General features: G+C 55.4%; 1 pseudogene; it reads right to left on the reverse strand.

Annotated features, from left to right (window-relative positions):
* Positions 1-375: 375 nt before the first annotated feature.
* On the reverse strand, positions 376-1994 carry LOC129639975 (EOLA-like protein; annotated as a pseudogene).
* Positions 1995-10771: the final 8777 nt, after the last annotated feature.

Raw genomic sequence — 10771 nt, forward strand, 5'->3', positions numbered from 1 at the left:
GATATTTGGCAAAACTAATACAATTATGTAAAGTTTAAAAATAAAATAAAATTAAAAAAAAAAAAAGAAGCCTATCTTTGGATGTGAGGCGGCCAGGCACTGCGTCCAACACACATAATTTGAGAGCCAAGGAACACTTTACAGTAGGAAAAGTGTCACATGCAAGGACAAACCACGGCCTGTTTCTGGGCTTGCAGGCCTCTTGCCTGCTTATGCTCAGCCCCGCCCCTGGCCTTCCCCTATCACCCACTGGACACTGTTCCAACATTAGGAATTTGGACCAGAACAGAGAGGGAAAAACACTAACCAGTTTCCTAACAACACATTTCTCTCAACCACCCAGACTCAGCAGGGCCAAAATAAGTGGCAACACCATCAATTCATAGAGCTCAGAGTCCTGGAGTCTCTCGCTGAGTCCAGAGCAGCATCACGCAAGGGGAGTCCCTGCCCCCAGCCCCGCACCAACTGGGCACTGCAGTGCAGGGCCAATTCAGACACAACCAGATGGGCAAGTCCAGAGCGTGGTGCTGACTGCATGGTATTACCATGTGCTGGTCTCTTGGTCACTTTCCTCTCGAAAGCCCAGTCTGGACAGGCCTCCTGCCCAAAGGGGATCAGGTGCTGGGGGATGTCCACCTGGAAGATATCCTTCTTGCCTCTCCCAGGGACGGGCGGCAACAGCCAGCGGGGGTTGGCCAGCGCAGTCATGTACTCTGTCGCAGGTTGGGTAGCAGGGCTTGATTCTCCAGCTCCTGCACCTGGTTGGGACCAAGGTTTTCTAGGCACAGCAAAGTGCCCCCAATGACCACAGACCTGCGTGCAAAGACAGGACACAGAATGAGAACAAGGTCATTCAAAGTTGCACCTTCTTGAGACTAAGACTGTATCATAGAGGGAACCTGAGGTGAACTGGGTCCTCTGGCTGAGGGCTCACCTCGGCAAAGGGAACTCGGGGCGAGGCCAAGCGAGGGAGGGTGTGAAATGAAAGGGAGAGGCCTGGTGCTCCAGGAACCCACCAGGACATGGGCAGCTTTCAGTCTGTCCACTGCAGGCCGCAGGGACAGAGCATGAGGTCCCCAGCGGGGGCCAGCAGACATCAGGTCCCCAAGGGATTTACCAGCAGACAGGTGTTGCTGTGGGGCCTCACCCCTGGAGAGTCAGGGGACTTGCTCAGGCCCAGCTTCAGGCGATGTGGGGATGGAACCCAGGCTGGGTGCTTTACTGCTTCTCATGGTCTCTGCCAGGCACACAGACACACATGTGGGGACACACACATACAAACAGACAAGTGCCATGTGCAGTCCTGGACGCGCCTCTGCCTCAAGCACAAACGGGGACTGAGGCCCAGAGTGGTGATCAGGCACCTTGTGCCACCAGTTCCCAGCCCATGGACCCTTGCTGTCCCTCTGAAAAAACCTCAGCACCCACGCCCAACCCCACCAACTAGTTCAACAGAAAACAAACAAGTACAACCCAGCTGAGATTCAGGGCAGTGCCAGGGCCCATGTAGGCAGCAGGGGGCAGGGTGTCACTTACCCACGATCACTCCATGGCCGAACTTTTCCCCAGCAAAGCCTGGATCTGGGTGGGGCTCATTCTGAGCCTCTGCTCCAGCAGCTCCCACTAGGCCGAGTCTTTCCAGTCCTGGTACACCATGTGGATGGCCAGGGTACAGTGCCGGTGACCATGTAGCATGGGCCACCATGGCATCTCCAGGTTCTTGACACCGTTTAAAATGCACGATACTGGATGCTTGGGGCTGGTGCACTGGGACGACCCAGAGGGATGGAATGGGGAGGGAGGAGGGAGGAGGGCTCAGGATGGGGAACACATGTATACCTGTGGCGGATTCATTTTGATATTTGGCAAATCTAATACAGTTATGTAAAGTTTAAAAATAAAATAAAATTTAAAAAAAATGTAAAAAAAAAAAAAAAAAAAAAAAAAATGAAACCCGCATAAGGCTGTTGGAAGAACAGATAGCCGAACTTCATCTCCCAGGGCTCCTAGGGCTCCCAGGGCCTCATGTGGCTGCGCAAACACAAAACCACAAAGGTCAGGAGTGTGATTCAGTGGCCTGCAAGCTCACAGCCCTGGGCTGGACCTCAGCCCCACGAGCCCGAGCATCCTCCAAATCTGCTGACACAGAACGCAGGGGTCAGAGAGAGCTGGCTCATTCCATTCGGCTCCACAGAGTCCACTGATAGGGGGGTGGTGACCCAGAGGACCCATCCATTACATGCAGTCTGTGGGGAGGTCAGCAAGGAGGGTGGGACAGTGGGAGAGAGGCACAAGGTGAGTTCCAAGACAGAGAGCCCTGAAACCCTGCGAGCACTGAAGAGGGAGGGCAAGCCCCCTGGTTTCACAGCCCAGAGGGCTCTGGTCCTCTCCCAGCACAGACAGGCATTGTCCTGGGCTTGGCTTCCCCCACTCCCTGCCACCACCCCACCCTTCAGCTCCACAACCCCATCACTGCCCATGCTCTGCAGATCCCCCATCTTAGCCCAGGGATGCTAAGGGCATATCCATGCTAACCAATCTGGACTCGGCCCTTGGGCACCCTGGACCTCAGATGGCCCTGCCAAGTGTCTTCCCCATGCCTTTGGGAGCCACCTTCCTCCTAGCCCTTCCCATACCACTGCCTCCACTGTCAGCAGATGCCCCGGCCCCTGCCCAGAGCCTCGAGAAAGAACCAAGGAGAACAGAAACTAATGGGATGGGTGCACTCCATGTCATTACCAGGGCCTGGGACGGCACCATTCAGGTATCACAGAATTCAGACTTCAAATAATACACTAGGTTACCATCACCTCATTCAATGGCTGAAGTGGCACTGAGGCATAGACTGCAGGGGACCTGAACACACACATCTCCATTTGCACTTCTTTCCCTGTACCTGGATGGGGGTCCCCGTTCACTGGAGGGACCTGGAGGCAGAGGAGCAGAGCCATGAGCCTGAACCTCAGCAGGGTCTCAGCACCTCGCAAGGGGCCTCCATTTCCACATGGCTATGAGGACAGGAACAAGGTCCCAGGGGCACCCAACCCAGGGCCTTTTGGGCCTTTCCTTCATTTGGCACAGCAGAGCCTCAGTTCTCACAGGCCCACAAGGTCCCACATGATCTGGCTCCTACCCTACTGGCCTGCTCTCCTTGCCCCTGGATTCATCTCCGGTAGCCATGAAGGCCATCCTTCCATCCTTGGAACCTTCCAGTGTGTTCCTACCTCAGACCCTTTGCAGGGTGTGAGGACTCACATTGCACCTCAGTGTGACCTTACAGACAAAGGAAAGGTCTTCACAGAGCTGATGGGGGTCAAGTGAGCTCATTAGGATGGACCCTCCTCTAACAGGATGGCTGTCCCCATACAAAGGACATATTTAGAGACAGACAGGAACACGGGGAAACTGGGGTGAAGAGGAAGGCGGAGCTCTCCAAGCCCAGACACACCCACCAAGGGCAGCAATGCCCTGGAAGTGAGGGGGGAGACATAGGACAGACTCCACAGCCCTCATGAGAGCCAACGTCAGCTGACATCTCGACCTCGGCTGCCGAGCCTCCTGAACCAACACGGTTCCTAGTATGAGCCACCCGGTGCAATCCTGATGTGACTGCTGGCAAATAAAGCCAGAGGGTCAGGTCTGTCGGGACATCTCTCCACAGGGGTAAGGGGGGAGTGGGGGATGGCTTCTCCACTCCCGGCACCTCGAGCACACTCCTCCACGTCTGCAAAATTCATGTGTCTGTTTTCACCCTTACACGGTGTCTGTTTACACCTCCCATTGTCGGGGGTCCCACAATTTACTGATGCTTCCCTCCTGATGGAAGGGAAGGGAAAACTCATTATGCCAATATAGCCACTCCATGTGACCACACACTCACTGAAGAACCATGCAGGAGGCGGCCCAGTGCACATGGCACACACCCGAGGTGCTAACACATGCCAGCAAATGGCCTTCCACAAAGGCTTCCCCTGTTTCCACTCCACCAACCACAGGCAAGGGGGTCATGTCCTCCTGCACTGCCTGGTCCCGAGCATCATCATTCGGTTGAACGTTTGCCCATGTGCTGGGTGACAAAGGGTTACACTGTTCATTGGGTCTGGCTTGGTTACAAGGCTGGCCCTTGGGACTTTGCCATTGCTAAGTCTTCTACTAGGGTATGTGACTGGATTCCATGCTTGCCCAGTTTGTGCCATTCAGTATCTCAGCCAACCCAACCCCTTCCTCCTGAGAGCCTCTGAATCTCACCTGTGTGGGTGGAATCCCTGACCAAGAAGTGGCTGTAAGCACTCCTATGGCCTGAAGCAGAAGGTGCCTGCTTGGTGGCCAGAGGAGAAAACATTCTTCTGCTTGCTTGACTGGGCATCTTCACCTGCACGAGGACCAGAGGAACAGGGAGAAAGTCACCAGTGACAATACAGCAATCTTGGACAACAAGCCACCACCATCTTCTCCTCACCGGGGACCTCAGACAACGGGGTCCCAGGAGGGCCCAACTCATGAGAAACACACGTGCAGGTTCCCTCAGGGTGGGTTCTGCTCATCACAGCAGCTGGCCTGTCCTCACCGGGCTGGGACAGGGACCCCACGATGTCTCAGTCTGCAGCACATAAACCCATACCCCAGGAGTGATTGTGATTTACAGCCCAGGAGACCCCGCAAAGAACAAGAGAAAATGACTCCTCCCCTCAAACTGCCACTCTGGAAGGATCCGGGAGCCGCAACCGTCAGTGGGCCGCCCTCCATGGACTCCTGATTGGGCCCTACCAGGAGGGGAACTGTGGACAAGCAGCTGAGCCCTGCAGGGTCGGGGTGAGGGGGGCGCCTTCCAGCGGGAGTGTGGGGCTAGCGTTAGGTCATAGTCCAGGGGCGGGGTAAGAGGTTGGATGGCAGGTCTGGGGCATCTTCCCATGTGTCCCAGGGCATTACTGGGATGCACATGTGGAAAGAAAGCAGTGGTGGTGGGGGGGTACTGTGGCTGTGGAGGGGGCCAGAATGTCCCGCTTGGCCTCCTGGCAGGCACTCCTGGTCCCAGAGCCTGGAAACCCCTGCCTGGAGGTACCATCTACGCACGAGGCAGGTCCCGCCTTCCTGCAAGCAGAGCGAGTTGTGGGCACTTTGGGATGGTTGGGCTGCAGCCACCAGGCAGGACAGTGGTCCGCCACTAGGACCGAGACAGCTGACAGCACTGGCTGGCTTCAGTTTCATCGTGCCCACAAACACTGACACCTGTCATTTCCAGTGTGTATGGCTGCCCTTACTCACGTAGGCACGCAGTTACATAGACACACAAGTACGAACAAAGGTGCATTCCCTCACTGGCCCTGTCCGCTAGGAGACAAACTAAGATCCGTCACGCTCTGAGGCACCTGGAAGGTCAGGCTGGGAGGAGCCTCGAGACCAGCAGCCTGAAGCAGGACCCAGAGGAGGACCAGGAAGTGAGTGGCCTGGTGGAAGAGAGGCGGAGGAGGTGGGAGGAGCAGTGTGGGAGGAAGAGTGTGGGAAAGACGGAGCTGAGGTGGAGATTCTGGAGAAGGACTCAACTCAGGGCTGGGGCAGGGCGGGACTGGGACAGAAAGGGGCTAGGCTGGGGCTGGGGCGGGGTTTGGGCATGGCTCTGGGTGGGGTGGAGCCACCAGAGGCAGGGCGTGGCTGACAAGGATGGAGCTGTGGGCCCAGGAAACCCACGGAGAGTGGGCCTGTCCAGCTTCATGGCAGAGGCCAGACTGTGCCCTTTTGAGTCCTTGCCATAGGCGTCCAGTCCGTGAGAATCGGCGAGAGTCAAAGTGACCGTGACCCAGTGTCTTCAGTGACTGCATCTGAGCTTCAGAGTGGACCCCAGGGGCCAGGGAAGCAGAGAGAGGCACGACCTCTGGGTAGAGTTCCCCATCTCTGGGCTGAAAACCCAGGCTGTCTCCCCTCCAAGCCACCCTGGGACTGTTGGCCCAGTGCTGAGCAAGTCTATCTGTTTTTTTGCAGATGCGGAAGAAAATCCTCACTGTGTTACCTGCTGCCCCTGGGACCTGAGATGTCTCAGAGAAAGGCAGCTTTGCCTTCAAAACTGTTTCCTGAACTCTTCCTCTTGTCTGGGGGCTCAGCCCACCCAGGGCAACCACCTGATTCTGCTCCTGACCGCCGCCCTGGCTGCTGTGTCCCTGCCTCCCAAATGCCTGATCACAGTAAATGCTCCTCTTCCCGTCCCCACTGCTACTAGTTGAGCTCAGGCCTCATGGCCTGGGGCCAGTGCTGTCAGCCTAGGCTGCCCCCACCAGCTTGGACCCCTCTTGTCTCCTCTTCCACCCAGTGTTGCACACTCTATAGATTCTGTCGATGTGTGTCACACCGCGCACACATCTTTCCTCAACCCTGGATGGGAAGTACAGCTGAGCCCAAGCCCCAACCCATCCATGGTGCCCTGGGGGGCTTCCTGTGGTCCCAGGTCTCGTTCCTCATTTCCCAGCACTCTGGATGGCTGTGCTGGCCCTAGGCTCTGTGCAGAGTACATCTGGGACCCCACACTTCAGATCGTGCAGATCCTGCTCCTGGACTGCTGGCTCCTCTTGTCCTGACAACCTACTGTCCTCCTTCCAAGCACAGCTGTAACATCCCTTTTCCGTCTGTCCGAGTGTCACGTGCTTTCATCTGGTAGTTCTGGGGCACCCTGCATCTTCCTGTTGAAGCCATTGCCCTGTTCTTCCATCCAGACTGTGGCTGCTGTGCACAAGTCTGGACTGCCAAGGGTCACCAAGTCCCAGGAAGGCAGGGTCGATGTCTCACTGGTTCCCATTAGCCAGGCACCCATGAAACTGCTGCCATGGGAATGTTATTCCGAGCAGTACTTTCCCTTCTAGCATGCTCTCTCCTTGCAGAACCCTCCCGGCTATGAATTGAGGGGCAGAGGCTGCCTCCTGGATTTGAGGCCTCAGTGCTGCAGGGACCCGAGCGAATACCACACCCAACTCCCTCATGCTGGTGCCTCGGTCCTTGCTCCAAGAGTGGTTATCAGCTACCTCCATACACGCCAGAACCTCCTGGTAGTGGTCTCAGATCATGAGGGAGGATCCTGTGAATGGTAGGTAGGCTGATGCTGTTCTTTCTGCATCCTGGTTATGAACTAGACCTTGCCCAGTGAACTGGACACCTATGATGTGTGGCTGCTGATGGGGGCAGCTGTGAGGCCCTGCTCTGTGGCATTTCTCCACACCTGTCCCATCCCTGCTGCTGGCACCAGTTCTCCTCACGTGCCCAGATGTGTAGACTGATCCACAGGGGGTGCTGCCTCCTTCCCCACCTGGGTCTCTGAGGCTTGGTGAGGGTTCTACTTTGCTCCTGTTGTGCGTTTGCAGACAGCGCTGACCTGGAAGGGCTTGACACAGATTCTTGGTTTCCCTCATGTCCTCCTTGGCCAATGTGGTTTCCTCTCTGAAATGCCTGTTGCCCATATCTCCACTGAGCTGTGTGTCCTTTCTGTGCTGAGTTGTGGGCACTTCTTTTGGGGTCTGGGCACTCATCCTGCCCTGGTGTTTGTATTGCAGATTCGTTCACTTCTGTTTTCCGGCTAGCAATGGACTCAGTATTTGCCTGATGTCTCGGAGCTGTATGTGCCCCACAGGTCAGCATGTGTCTGTCAGGTCCTTCCACTGGGGGTTGCCATCCACCCCCAGGCTTGGCACCTGGGGCAAGCAGTCCTCAAGGAGATGCTGCCCTGGTGTCCAGCACTCTGCCCATGAGAGAGGGCTCCTTCACCTCCATGTCAGTTCCTCGGTCCCTGCCTAGCTTTGGTTCTGGGCCTTGGACTCCCACACGCGGGACAAACCCAGGGGCAGCTGTGTAGCTCCAGGAGGTCAACCAGACCTACTTCCCCTCTGTCCCCAGGGCAGCTCCCATTGACCACACCTCTTTGCATACAGCCCAGATGGAGGGGCCAGCCTGAGAACCAGACGAGTTTCTGATTTAATCTCAGCTCTGCTGCAGTTCTTTGAGAGGACATGGCACACATATGACCTGTGGACACGGATGGCCACTCTGCTGCTGCTTCTCAGGGTACTGATTGCCTAGGGGATGGGACACCACCCAGGGGGACCGGGGAAGCTTCTGTGAGCCTTTGTTGCTGCCCTGCTCTCATTCATATCACAGGCCTTTACATCACGTTTGACACGGAAGTGGGAGATGCTGGTTTGCCTGTGTCCATCACTCCCAAGCTCTGGGGTCTATGTGCTCTTCACTGTCCTCCATCTGGGCAGGATGGCCGCAAACCAGGTGCCACGCCCACCAGCACTGGAGGGGACCTCCAGACACCAGGCTGCGGCTCACAGAATGGATCCAGCTGTTTAGTTTGCAAGGACAAGGAACAGGGAGGGCGGACTGGAGTGTGCATTGTCATCCCATACCCACGGTGAGAGGACTTCAGTGAGGGGACTCTCACGCTCTGGGTGGGAGACCTGTCCAGCTATCCTTTGAGTACTAGTGTGCCCACCATGGTGACTTGGCCAAGCACAGAGTGGGTGTGAGGGGTCAGGAGCAGAGGATGCCCATGAGTTGCCCCCAGAGGTGAGCAGGTTCTTCAGTTCATGAGCGGGGTGTGTATCCCCTCTCTTTTTCTGCGCATTTCTCTTTTACTCACTGGAGTTCATGCAGGGTTTCTGTTCAGCCTTACCATCTTTTCCTTACATCACACGTTCCCCCAGGTTCTGAAGGAGTCCTCAACAGACGTCTCACTAAGCCCTGGACCTGGCTTTGGGGGATATTGCATTCCAGGCCTCCAGGCCCTCGCAGCTCAAGACTGACTGATGAATCCTGGGGACTGGCCCTGTGTCCCTTGACCATTGAGCCCCTGTGCCCAGAAATCCCAGCCCAGGGGGTCGTCCCAAAGGGACCACAGAGTCAGAGTTAACTGTGTCTCTCAAGTTGGTGTCAAGTTGACCCTGTGTCTGGCAACCTCCACTCCTCTGGTGGTCCCACCTGCCTGTGTGGGTTCACCATCTCAGTGCCCGAGGTCCCTTTGGGAGGGGCTGGGGTTGTTCCCATGTCTGTTTGCTGTGGTGCTGCAGCGTCCTTCTCCCAGGGACCTTCCCCATCCCTGTTCCTCAGTTGCAGACCTGAGAACTGGCTCAGGGGCCCAACCTGGGCGAGGGATCTTGACCTGTTTACTGGGGTGGCTGCCTTTGGCCTCAGTGTCATTTTGGACTGTACCTTGGTTGGTTGCCCACCTATCAAAGCTCTGGGAGGCTGCGTTGTATGGACCACCTTCCCTCCTATGTGGGACCCGCCTCCTGGGAGGTGGCAGCCCTCTTCATGGTCCCTGGCTCCAGGCAGCTCAGTGCAACCCCAAGGCCTCTGCTGCCATCCCTGGGCAGCAGGGATGGATGGAGGGGTGTGTCATCCATCTTCCTCCATCACCAGGCCGGGTAAGCCCGACCTGTGTTGTACAGTGACTTCACTCTGCTTGGTGGCCCAGCAGTAGGTGACCAGCTCTTCCCATGCTTCCTTGGTTCTCACCATGGCAGTACCGTGTGTCCTGCCACAGATCAGGGCAGCCAGCTCCCCTGCTTCCTGGGATGGAGGGCACCTGTGAGGGAGGCCTCTGGTCCAGTTTGCTCCCTTGAGGGTGGGGGCACCAGCTCTTTATGGGGTGGGAGAGGTGGGCTGCTGTTGTAGGCTCAGAAGTTCAGAGATGTCTTGGATGTCCCAGTCTTCTGGGGCCTGCCTCCCAGTCTCTCTGGCCTTCATGTCAGTGATGCATGTTTTCCCGAGAGGACATCCAATGCCAGTGGGTCAATCCTGCCTTGGTGGAACGTTCAGTGTCTTTGAGGTTCAGCCACACCTGTTGAATCCACGAGCCTCTGCCCATAGTTCATCAGGCACTCTGTCTATCAGATCTAGTCCCTTAAATCTCTTTCTCACTTCCACTGTATAATCATAAGGGATTTGATTTTGGTCATAACTGCATGGTCTAGTGGTTTTCCCTACTTTCTTCAATTTAAGTCTGGATTTGGCAATAAGGAGTTCATGACCTGAGCCACAGTCAACTCCCAGTCTTGTTTTTGCTGACTGTATAGCGCTTCGCTGCCAGGAGCTAGCATGAGGAACTCCGCCTGTGGCAAAGGTCATGAGGAATGAGGTTTGACATACGCCAAGGTGGGATCGAGCCTCAGGAGTCCCCCTGGAAATTCTCGAGCATCTACCCCCAAATCTAGAGTCTGCCTACTTTACTACCTTGTGCTCTCACCTACACCTCTGACTTTATGGGGGGCTGTCCCCCAACACCTCTTTCGGAGAAGGAGTTAACTTAAGAGCTCCAGTTAATAATAATTCCTGTGCGTGATAGGAGTGTTTCAACCTACAATCTCCTCTGAAGGTTCTCTAGCCTGCCTGACAGGCTTGTCCGGCCACATGTGATTGTTCACAGCCTTTCAACCGTGAGAGGCATGAGATGCTTTAAACCTTCTAAAGACAGGTTCTTTAGAGAAGTTAGAAAACTATTAGTATGGTATAGTGGGCTGATTAGAAATTGTATTGGTGAAGGGTTTTTCATTTGTTGAGCCAATGTTTGCTGCTAAGTCTCCACATCCCCTGCCCTTATACACATTAATGAATATATAGAAGAAATAAGTATTAACCTTTGATATTAATCACGTCAGACCTTAGGCTAAGCAAATTCTTTCCTTAATTAAAACCCACTGCACCCTCACCCTATAGGAATGTAACTTTATCTGGTACCTTTGGAAGGTGGCATCTGTTTTAAGAATAATCACCCCTGGAGAAATAAGTG

This window comes from Bubalus kerabau, chromosome X (genome assembly GCF_029407905.1).
Source record: "Bubalus kerabau isolate K-KA32 ecotype Philippines breed swamp buffalo chromosome X, PCC_UOA_SB_1v2, whole genome shotgun sequence".
In the NCBI taxonomy this organism is placed as follows: Eukaryota; Metazoa; Chordata; class Mammalia; order Artiodactyla; family Bovidae; genus Bubalus; species Bubalus kerabau.